Raw genomic sequence first — 10,142 nt, forward strand, 5'->3', positions numbered from 1 at the left:
GCGCGACTGGGGGGGAGGGAGGGAGGCGCAAGGGAGAAGGTTCGCCTAGGGCACCTAATCCCCTTGCACCGGCCCTGGGTGACACAACATACTTGCTGTTCTAACTCACCCCACCAAAATGAGAAAAAGCATTGATATGTAGGAGGCATGCAACTTGCAGATTGTGAGGGCAATAATGGAAAGTATCTCCAGAACTGCAAGCTCAGTTTCAAAGACAATCTCCCCACAAAGTTCCCCTTTGCAAACTTCAAAGCAGTAACAAAGCACTTGTTGGAAATTAGGTGTGGAGATTGGATGATGCACTCTCTCTGTGCAGAATTCACCCCCTCTGACCTGTCTGCTGCCCATTTCTTTGGGCAAGTAAAAGTACACACACACACACACTGTGAATGAACCCAAGTAGCATAGCCATGGGTGGGCCATGGCCCACCCACTTTGGTCTCAGGCCCACCCAACCAGGACTGACTGACATCAGAAGAGGGCTAGAGCAGCAATGCTGTCGCAGGATCCCATCCCTGTGACGGCGAAGAGGACGGCCAGAGCTGAAATGCCATCGTGGGATCCCATCCCTTGATGGTGAAGAGGAGGGCCGGCGCTGCAATGCTATCGTGGGATCCCATCCCCACGAAGTAGGAGTAGTGGCAGAAATAGGAGTTTGGTTGGGCCTAATAAATAGACCCCATGTGTGGGTGAAAATGGGACCTTGAATGTGCATATGTGGGTAAGAATGGGAGCTGAGGGTATGTGAGCGGGTATGAGAATGGGAGCCTGGGCGTGTGTGCATGTAAGTGAGAATGGAAGCCTGGGTTTGTGTGGGTGAGAATGGGAGCCTGACTGTGCATCTGTCTATGGGTGAGAATGGGAGCCTGGTGTGCGTCTCTGGGTGTATAAGAATGGGAACCTGGGTGTATGTGTGTGAGAATGGGAGCTGGGGGGGAGGGGGGGGAGAGAGTGAGAGCTTGTGTTTATGGAAGAGCATGTCAGAGTGAGAGCTTGTGTTTATGGAAGAGCATATCAGAGTGAGAGCTTGTGTGTGTGTGTTAATGGTACAGCATGTAAGAGTGAATGCTTGCATGTGTGTATGGTAGAGCATGTTGGAGTGAGAGCTTGTTTGTGTGTGTAGAGAATGTCAGAGCTTGTGTGTGAGGGGAGAGTATATGAGAGTGAGAACTTGTATTTGTGGTAGAGCATGTGAGAGATTGTATGTGTGTGTGTATGGTACAGCATGTGAGAGTGAGAGCTTGTGTGTGTGTATGTGTAGAGACTGTGAAAGCTTGGAGGGGGAAAGCATATGAAAGTGAGAGCTTGTATGTGTAAGGGAATCTGTGAGAGAAAGCATGAGCCTGTGTGTGTGTGTGAGGGAGGAAGGGAAGAAGACAGTAGGAGAAGAAACAGGAAAAGGAATTAGGAAATGACCGACAAAGGAAAAGTGGGGAAAAAAGAGTTTGGACCAACTGATTAGAAAAATACAAAGATCAGACAACAAAGGTAAACAATATATATATGTATATGTGTGTGTATATATGTGTGTATATATATATATATATATACAGTATATATATATATATATATATATATATATATATATATATATAAGGGATGTGAATCATTTTTGAACGATTAAAATTATCGTCAGATAATTTTAGAATCGTTCTAAATCGTTAGAGTGCACGATACAATACAAATGCCCCCGATTTATCGTCAGGGGCATTTGTATTGTATCGTTAAATAGGGCACGGGAATTATTTGGGGGAGGGCGGGAAAACAACCCCTAAACCCACCCCAACCCTTTAAAACCAATTCCTTACCCTCCCCCACCCTCCCGAACCCCCCAAAATGTTAAGTTACCTGGTGGTCCAGTGGGGGGGGGGGGGGTGTCCCCGGCGGGATCTCCCGCTCTCGGGCCATCGGCGCCATTTTGGCTACCACTGATAAAAAATGGCGCCGATGGCCCGATAAAAAACAAAAACCCACCCTGACCCTTTACAAATTACCCCTTTTCTTCTCCCACCCTCCCGACCCCCCCCCAAAACCTTTTACATGTACCTGGTGGTCTAGCGGGGGGTCCGGGAGCCATCCCTTCAATCATACCCTCGGTGCCGGTGCTGGAGTTTCAAAATGGCGCCGATCGCCTTTGACCTCACTATGTCACGGGGGGGGGGGGGGTTCGGGAGGGTGGGAGAGCAAAGGGGTCATTTGTAAAGGGTCGGGGTGGGGTTTTTTTTTATCTGCTCAGGCCTCACTAAAAAATTAACAATGTGAATTGGAATAGGAACCGATTCCAATTCACATCTCTAATGATCCGATTTTTTTCTCCCACCATCCGAACCTGATCATTAAAACGATCGGGCACACGATTCACATCTCTAATATATATATATATATATATATATATATATTTTAGAAATTGGAATATAAGTTATAGCAAATGGGCAATCCACAGGTATTATTCTTTCATGAATAAATATGCAAACATATACCTGTGTGTATTTCAAACACAAATTTTATTAACTACTTATAATTTAATTTCACATACATCTAAAATGTACTAACATTCATCACTCATACCACATTCATACACAAGTTATAACATTGCACCTATCCCTAATACAATATTATACCTATTCCTATTATATTAAAACACATACATATATTTCATATGTCAATAATTATACAATAATTGTAAACATTTCTCTTACATTAATCATATTTAAATGTTGATTGTACAAGTTTCACATTTTAACAACCACAGACCTCCAACACTGTTTCCTTACTTCATTTCCTTTTCTCATAATATTTTTCAAAAAAAAAACCCTTTGATATTAATTATTTAAATTTAATTTATGACAAACAAAAATCGCCAACACTGTTTCGTTCCTTTTTCATTTGATCTTTTTGAAGCTCCCGATTACTCAGATTTCATTTATAACAAGCAAAAATCGCCAACACTGTTTCCTTGCTCTGTTCCCTTTTCACTTAATCTTTTTGAAGCTCCCGACGAGAGACTCTCGTTTCACCCAGATGGTTTCCTCAGGGGATCACTATTCAACTATTCTTTCTTCATTTCCAATCTAGGGAACATCTCTATCATTCTCATTCTTGTTGTGTGTATGAGTTTTTACTTAAAGTGCTATCTATTAAGAAACACAAACATGATCATGAATATTAAACTTAAATAACAAACATTTATAAAAAAACAACTGAAGACATTTTAATTACCAAATAGCAAATTTTCCCAGTCACCACCGATATGCATCAAAACTGTCTTAACACCAACCACTCACCTCTTGAATTTCACTGTTCAGACTATTTGATCAACATGCAATATCCATTTTCTTCCGACCAATATACCCACAAACCTAACAATCCACAAAAACATGAAATCATAATTCAAAAAAACGGAACCAAATTTGAACTTCATATTGCTATTCTTACCTAAATATACTAACCTTAAAATAATATATATATCCTGGAGTTCCACATCCGCGCTATTTTACTGCTCCGCACTCTTCACTCCACAGTCGATCTCAATATCTTTGAGTAATTCCAATGGTATAATTCTGAACTTCACATTAAACCTTTATAGAGCAAGTATATTTAACACAGTTACCCTTCTAATACATATATCTACCTCATAATTCCACTTTTATATGATCAGAAATAACCCATCTTTAAACGTATTTCCAAGTTAACTCCATTTTCTCCAAAGAGAATGCCGCGGCTGCACATTATGACACTTTCCTAGACCCTTTTTAAATATCCCTCCTGTCAATCTCATTGCGCACTGCTGAATCATGCACCTTATGTCACTACTATAAAGCCCCGCCTTCTTTCCTGTCAATCTCATTGTGTACTGCCGAATCACATCCCTTTATGACACAGCACCTACAATCTCCTTTGAATCTCTCTCCTTTGAATCTCTTATTTCTATAATAGGTAAGGGTCAGTCTCTATTTTGCCTGTGTATGACTGAAGTGCAGTATTTCTGCTAGTGTGTACCGGTAGTTTCTCTGTAGTAGTCCAGATTGTTCTGTTACTCCAGTAGCTAATGTATTAATGTTCTAGGGCCTGGTATGGTATTTGCACTCTGCGTAATCATAAGGTTACTGTTACTTGAGTCCTGAGAGTCAGTGCTGTCTAGATGTCTCTTTTTTTGCAGGAGTTTGATTACTTCACAAAATGTTTAGCAGTGGAGCGATATTTTTTGCTGAGCTGACACCAGAATTTGAATTTTTTTTTTTCATGTTGGTTGTAATGTGAATTGGCCTAGCTCTGCTCTGCAACTGTTCTGATGATTAATGATATTTTATTGTAGTTATGATGATTCTTGTTTTCTACAAAGAGGATTCATGAAAATACCTTGATTTTTGTTTTATTGCATAATTGATTGGTTCTGTTTGATTTCTTTGCTTTTTACATGATATACGTGTGCATTTATAAACTGCAATAAATACAAAATATGTTTATACAGATTAATAAGGAATTTTTAATGCTGGTAAGTGCTTGAAATAATTAAGGTAAAATGTTTTAAAGTTTCATGCATGATGCATAATGGCTGTTGCAAACTACTTAGAAAGCCATTGTAGGGTGCAGTATATGGCATTATTTATCAATAAGAATACACAGAGGCGGCTCAAGGCAATCTGCCGCCTGAGGCAAGGGATGAGATGGTGTCCCCCTCTTGCCACACCCCCTGCCCCCCTCTCCCTGGCCTCCGGCAGCAGCCTGAAGCAGCGTCCCTCCATTCTTCAACAGCCGCCGGCCTAGCCTCTGGCGGTGGCCCACAGCAGTGTCCTTCCTCTCTTCGGCAGCCGTGATAGGGGTAGGCAGTGTGAGGCGGACACCATAGCAGCATTCTGAGAGAGGCATTTTTTTGCTGCCTCAAAATTCTGCCACCTGAAGTGGCCGCCTCACCTTGCCTCATTATAGAACCGCCCCTGAGAATACAAGTAAGTCACAGACCTACATGCCTAGAGCCTACTCATGTTAACCTTGTGCCTACCCAAAAAATCAGTTCTGGGTATGCCACTGGTGTGTGTATGTGTGTGTGGGGGGGTGAGAATGGGAGCTTGAATGTGTGTATGTGAGTAAGAACGGGAGCCTCTGTGTGTGTGTGTGTGTAGGGGGGAGTGAGTGAGAATGGGAGCCTGGGTGTGTGTGTGTGTGGGGGGGGGGTTGAGAATGGGAGCTTAGGCGTGTCTGTATGAGAGTGAGAATGGGAGCCTGGGTGTACATCTCTGTGTATATAAGAATGGGAATGTGTGTGTGTGTGTGAGAATGGGAGCTGGGGGGGAAAGTGGTGAGAGAGTAAGAGCTTGTGTTTGTGGTAGAGCATGTGAGAGTGAGAGCTTGTGTGTGCATGTGTGTATTTATAGAATGAGTGAGGGCTTGGGGGGAAGAGCATATGAAAGTGAGATATTGTGTGTGTGAGGGGATCTATGAGAGAAAGCATGAGCCTATGTGTGTCTGTGTGTGAGAGGGAGGAAGGGAAGAAGGCAGTAGAAGAAACAGAATGAAAAGAGACCCTAAAAAGGAATTAGGAAATGACCGTCAAGGGAAAAGTGGGGGAAAAAAGAGAATGGGACCAACTGATTAGAAAAATACAAAGATCAGACAACAAAGATACAAATATATATATATATATATTTTGAGTTTTAGCAATTTGAAAATGCCGTCTTTGTGAATGTGCATTTCTTATATTTTTGTATTTTGCTTTTTCTTCAGTATTCCACTGTTTACAATGTAGTTTCTCAGGCTTTCTATTTCGGTTTTGTCTGCATGTTTCTTTTTCTAATTTGTAGACTCTTATTTCTATATTAGGTAAGAGTCCGTCTCTGTTTTGCCTGTGTGTGACTGCTAGCCTGTAGTAGTCCATCTTGTTCTAATACTCCAATAAGTGATCAGGCCCTCGGTGTGCAGGTGAATTTTCTCTTCCATAGCTCTAGTCACAGATTCAGGCAGTTAACTTCAAAACAACAGCTTATAAAATAGAGAGGTTCTAAAATTCTATTTTCTATATCTGATGTTTTAATTTATTCATTTTTATATCCCGTTTTAATGTGCAAACATGCAAAAGGATTCTAAAATAAAATTTGAATACATCATATTAAATAAAACAGATGAAACTTTGTGACAAAGTTCCACAGTTATGAACTCACACTGAATTTACAGTTCATAGAAAACAGTGAATATTAATCTTCAATTTGAACTGTTTTGTATAAATATGGTTGTCCTCATAAGTTTACATACCCCTGGCAGAATTTGTAAGATGTATAGCATTTTAAGAAAACACGAGTGATCAGACAACACACATCAGTTATTCTTAATGAGTTTCAAATTAATTATTATGCATCACAGAATAGCCCAAATATTAAACAAACCATAGCAATAAGTGAAATAAAATATTCTTGTTCAAAAGTTTGCATACCTTTAGTTCTTAATATCGTGTATTGCCCCTTTTGCATCAATGACGGCTTGCAATCTTTTGAATTTTCTGATAGTTGTGAATGAGGCCCTTTATTTTCTCATATGGTATAGCTGCCCTTTCCTCATGGCAAAAAGCTTCTAGAATGATCCTATAAATTCTTTGGTTATCCTTATATCCCATAAACAATTCCGTTCTATGTCTAAAAAACATTCTCAAAGTCAATTCCTTATCCGCTTCCATTAGGTAAGAAACTACCATAGTAGCAGGCAAAGTTTGATCATTTTGAGACGTCTCTAGGAACTGAGTTAAATTAAGTTGTTCAGGGACATCATTTACCATTCTGTTTTCTCCTTCCTTACGAGTACTACTACTTGGGATATAATATATCCTAGTAGTTATCGGTAAAACTTGTTCTGGCAATTTCAAAATTTCTAACATATATTTTTTCCACATTTCTTTTGGTGAAATTAATTGGCTCTTTGGGAAGTTGATGAAACGCAAATTTTTTCCCCTCAGGGTATTTTCAATATTTTCCAATTTGTTTGTCAGAATAATATTATCTTTAATTAATGCACTTTGTTGTGCTTTACTACTATCTATTTCGATCTTTAATTTAGCGGTATTTGTTTTTCCAATTTGTGTTTCTTTTTCCTTTGGTTATCTAGTATGAACTGCATGTTTGAGTTCTACCCAAAGTGGCTGAATGATGTTGAGGTGAGGAGACTATGATGGCTACTCCAGAACCTTCACTTTCTTCTGCTACAGCTGCTGAAGGGTTGATTTGGCCTTATGTTTCAGATCATTGTCATGTTGGAAAGTCCAAGTGTGCCCGATGCACAGCTTCCTGGCTGATGAATGCAAATTCTCCTCCAGTATTTTCTAATAAGATGATGCATTCATCCTACCATCAATTTTGACTAAATTCCCTGTGCTGCTGTAGCTCACACATCCCCAAAACAGTAGAGAGCCACCTCCAAGCTTCACAGTAGGGATGGTTTGCTTCTCTTGATAGCGTTTATGGTTGTGACCATAAAGTTCAATTTTTGTCTCATCACTCCAAATTATTTTGTTCCAGATGTTTTAAGGTTTCTCTAAGTGCTGTTTGGTGTATTGTAAGCAGGCTGTTTTGTTACATTGGTGCACTAATGCCTTTTTTCTGGCAACTCTACCATGCAGCCCATTTTTGATCAGGTAGCTCCTTATTGTGCATGTTGAAAGACCCACACCACTTTGTTTCAGAGAAGCCTGTATTTCAGTAGAAGTTGCTTGTGGATTCTTCTTTGCGTTCCAACAATTTTCCTGGCAGTTGTCTGAAATCTTTCTTGGTTTACCTTGGTATTAATAGAACCCATAATTTTCCACTTCTTGATCAGAGTTTGAACAGAACTGATTGGCATTTTCAAATCTTTGCATATCTTTTTATATCCTTTTCCTGATTTATATAGTTGAACTACTTTTGCTCGAAGATCCTTTGACAGTTCGCATTCCCCATGCTTCAGCAACCACCAAAGTCAGTGCAACCCTGGATGGAAATGCACAAGAGTTTCTCAAGAGCTAAGAAATTTGTTGACTATTTATACACAAACACTAATTACAATCGAACAAAGCACAGATGTGGAAACCTACCCTCCATTGCCATCTCAATCTGTGTTTGTCAACTTGAGTGTATATTATCAACTCAATTATGAACAGGACCATTTTATTATTTTCCTTATTGCTATGGTTTGTTTAATGATTGTGTATTCTGTGATGCATAATAGTTTTAATCTGAAACACATTAAAAATAGCAGACTTATGAGCACAACTGTATATGCAGATAAGAAGTTCCTTGGCATTACCCCACTATCCAGTTTTCTTCCATGGAGCTTGCAATTCAAATTCCACCACATATCCTTAATGGAAAGGACCCCATGATATGCTTCCAACTAAAGAGAATACATCAGTTAAAAACATTTTATTTTCTGGATGATACTGTAGTTAAAATTGTTCTGGCTCTTGTCATCTGGGTGCTAGACTATTGTAATGGTCTTATGGTAAGGTTGCCTTGTACATTGGCAAGGCATTTACAATTGATCCTGAATAATGCAGCAAGATTGGTGTGTGTAATGCCAGGCGAGCGAGAGCATCTCCACTGTTGACATACCTGCACTGACTTCCAGTTGCAGAACACGAGAAATTTAAATTGCTGTCACTTCCTTTTCAGTGTTTGCATATGAATGGATCCAGAATCCGGCAACAAATTTAGTGTGGCATAAGCCTGATTGGTCCCTTAAGAGTTTCCCAATTAGCAAGATTAGAATTTTTTCTTACGTGCACAAATGCAGATCAGGTAGATGATGGAAACCTGCTTTTTCATTTCCAGCCCCTCAGGCTTAGAATTCCCTTCTGGACTTTACTAGGAATGAAGTTAATATCTAAAGTTCAGAAGTTTGTTATACATGCATATTTATAGTTATAATGAATAAGCAATCACTGCAACAGAAATAGATATTGACATTGATGCAATAATAAACAGAAAAATGCAAAAAGATAATTATAGTCAAAGGCTTAAAGACACCACAAGTCTGGAAAAGCCCAAAAACCAGGGAGCGAAAAGAAGAAAACCAAACAAAATCTGTTCCAAGAGGGATGAACCTTCCTCATAATACATAATATAGAACCAGTGCCAACCAATTTCAATCTACTCACCAAGCTACACCTCACTCTTTATTGGGGGCTCATGAAATAATAAACCTATGAAGATCAGAAAGTTCTAGAAATACATTTTTCAGTTGAGAAAACTATCATACATTTACAAGGAAATCGTAAAAAGAAATGAGCCCCCCCAAAGCTAGACCTTCCTGGAGTATACCTAGAAATGCCTTCCTCTGTGCCTGCATAATCCTACAAAAATCAGGAATAATTTGTACTTTACAGCCCATAAAAAATATATGCATATCTCGGAAATACAATTGAACAATCAAACCATGATCATAGCATGAGGCAAATGTCACTAGATGTGTAGCTCTATGTACTTCATCCAACCCTGTGGACTAAGAGATATCCAAAATAACCCCTTCCTGATTAGGTACAACTTGACAAATGTCTCTGCTCTCAGGTCCCCTAGAACTTAATAGGTAAAAAGCCTTATGACTAGAAGGTAGAATTGATTTGAAACAGTTCAAACACTTCATGCATATAGGTCTTAAATAATTTAGAAGGAGAAATCACGGATACTTCAGGGAAATTAAGCAACTGAAGATTAAGTAGTCTTGCAGAGTTTTCTTAGTTCTCCAGTCTGTGAGGGATCACAGATCTGTCTTGCAGCAAACTTTCTGAAACAGAAGATAATATCCCCAAAATCAGATTTCAAACTTTTAATCTCATCAGAATGAACCAAGACCATAGTTTTCTGAGCTTGCATCCAAGGCACAAAAGCATTCATAGTAGATGTAGGAGAAATGAAAGGCCGCTCAATGGAGGGCAGAGCATTCCAAATACTGTTCAAAGTTATGAAAGAAGTTTTAGGCTTAGGTTGGCTTAAGACTGGAATTGCTAAATACTCTCCTTGATGAAATCCAGAACTCAGAGACAGAAGCCACACCTGTACCTACGGCTGAGAATAACGCTCCTGCCTCATCCAAGGCTTCTCGTGCACTGCCGGTAGCCTGCAGAAATCCACCGCTACCTCCCACAGCAACCAAGAAGCTTCATTTGAAAGCACTGCTGGCCCCCT

At 39.7% G+C, this 10,142-nt stretch overlaps 1 long non-coding RNA gene across 1 annotated transcript; it reads right to left on the minus strand.

The window, feature by feature from the left end:
* Positions 1 to 3,483: 3,483 nt before the first annotated feature.
* Positions 3,484 to 8,819, minus strand: LOC115088807. The gene is made up of 3 exons (XR_003855897.1): positions 8,738 to 8,819; positions 8,266 to 8,352; positions 3,484 to 3,578 (listed from the first exon to the last, which is right to left on the minus strand). It is a non-coding gene; the product is annotated as an uncharacterized LOC115088807 (long non-coding RNA).
* Between the last annotated feature and the right edge of the window lie 1,323 nt (positions 8,820 to 10,142).

Source organism: Rhinatrema bivittatum, chromosome 3 (genome assembly GCF_901001135.1).
Source record: "Rhinatrema bivittatum chromosome 3, aRhiBiv1.1, whole genome shotgun sequence".
Lineage (NCBI taxonomy): Eukaryota > Metazoa > Chordata > Amphibia > Gymnophiona > Rhinatrematidae > Rhinatrema > Rhinatrema bivittatum.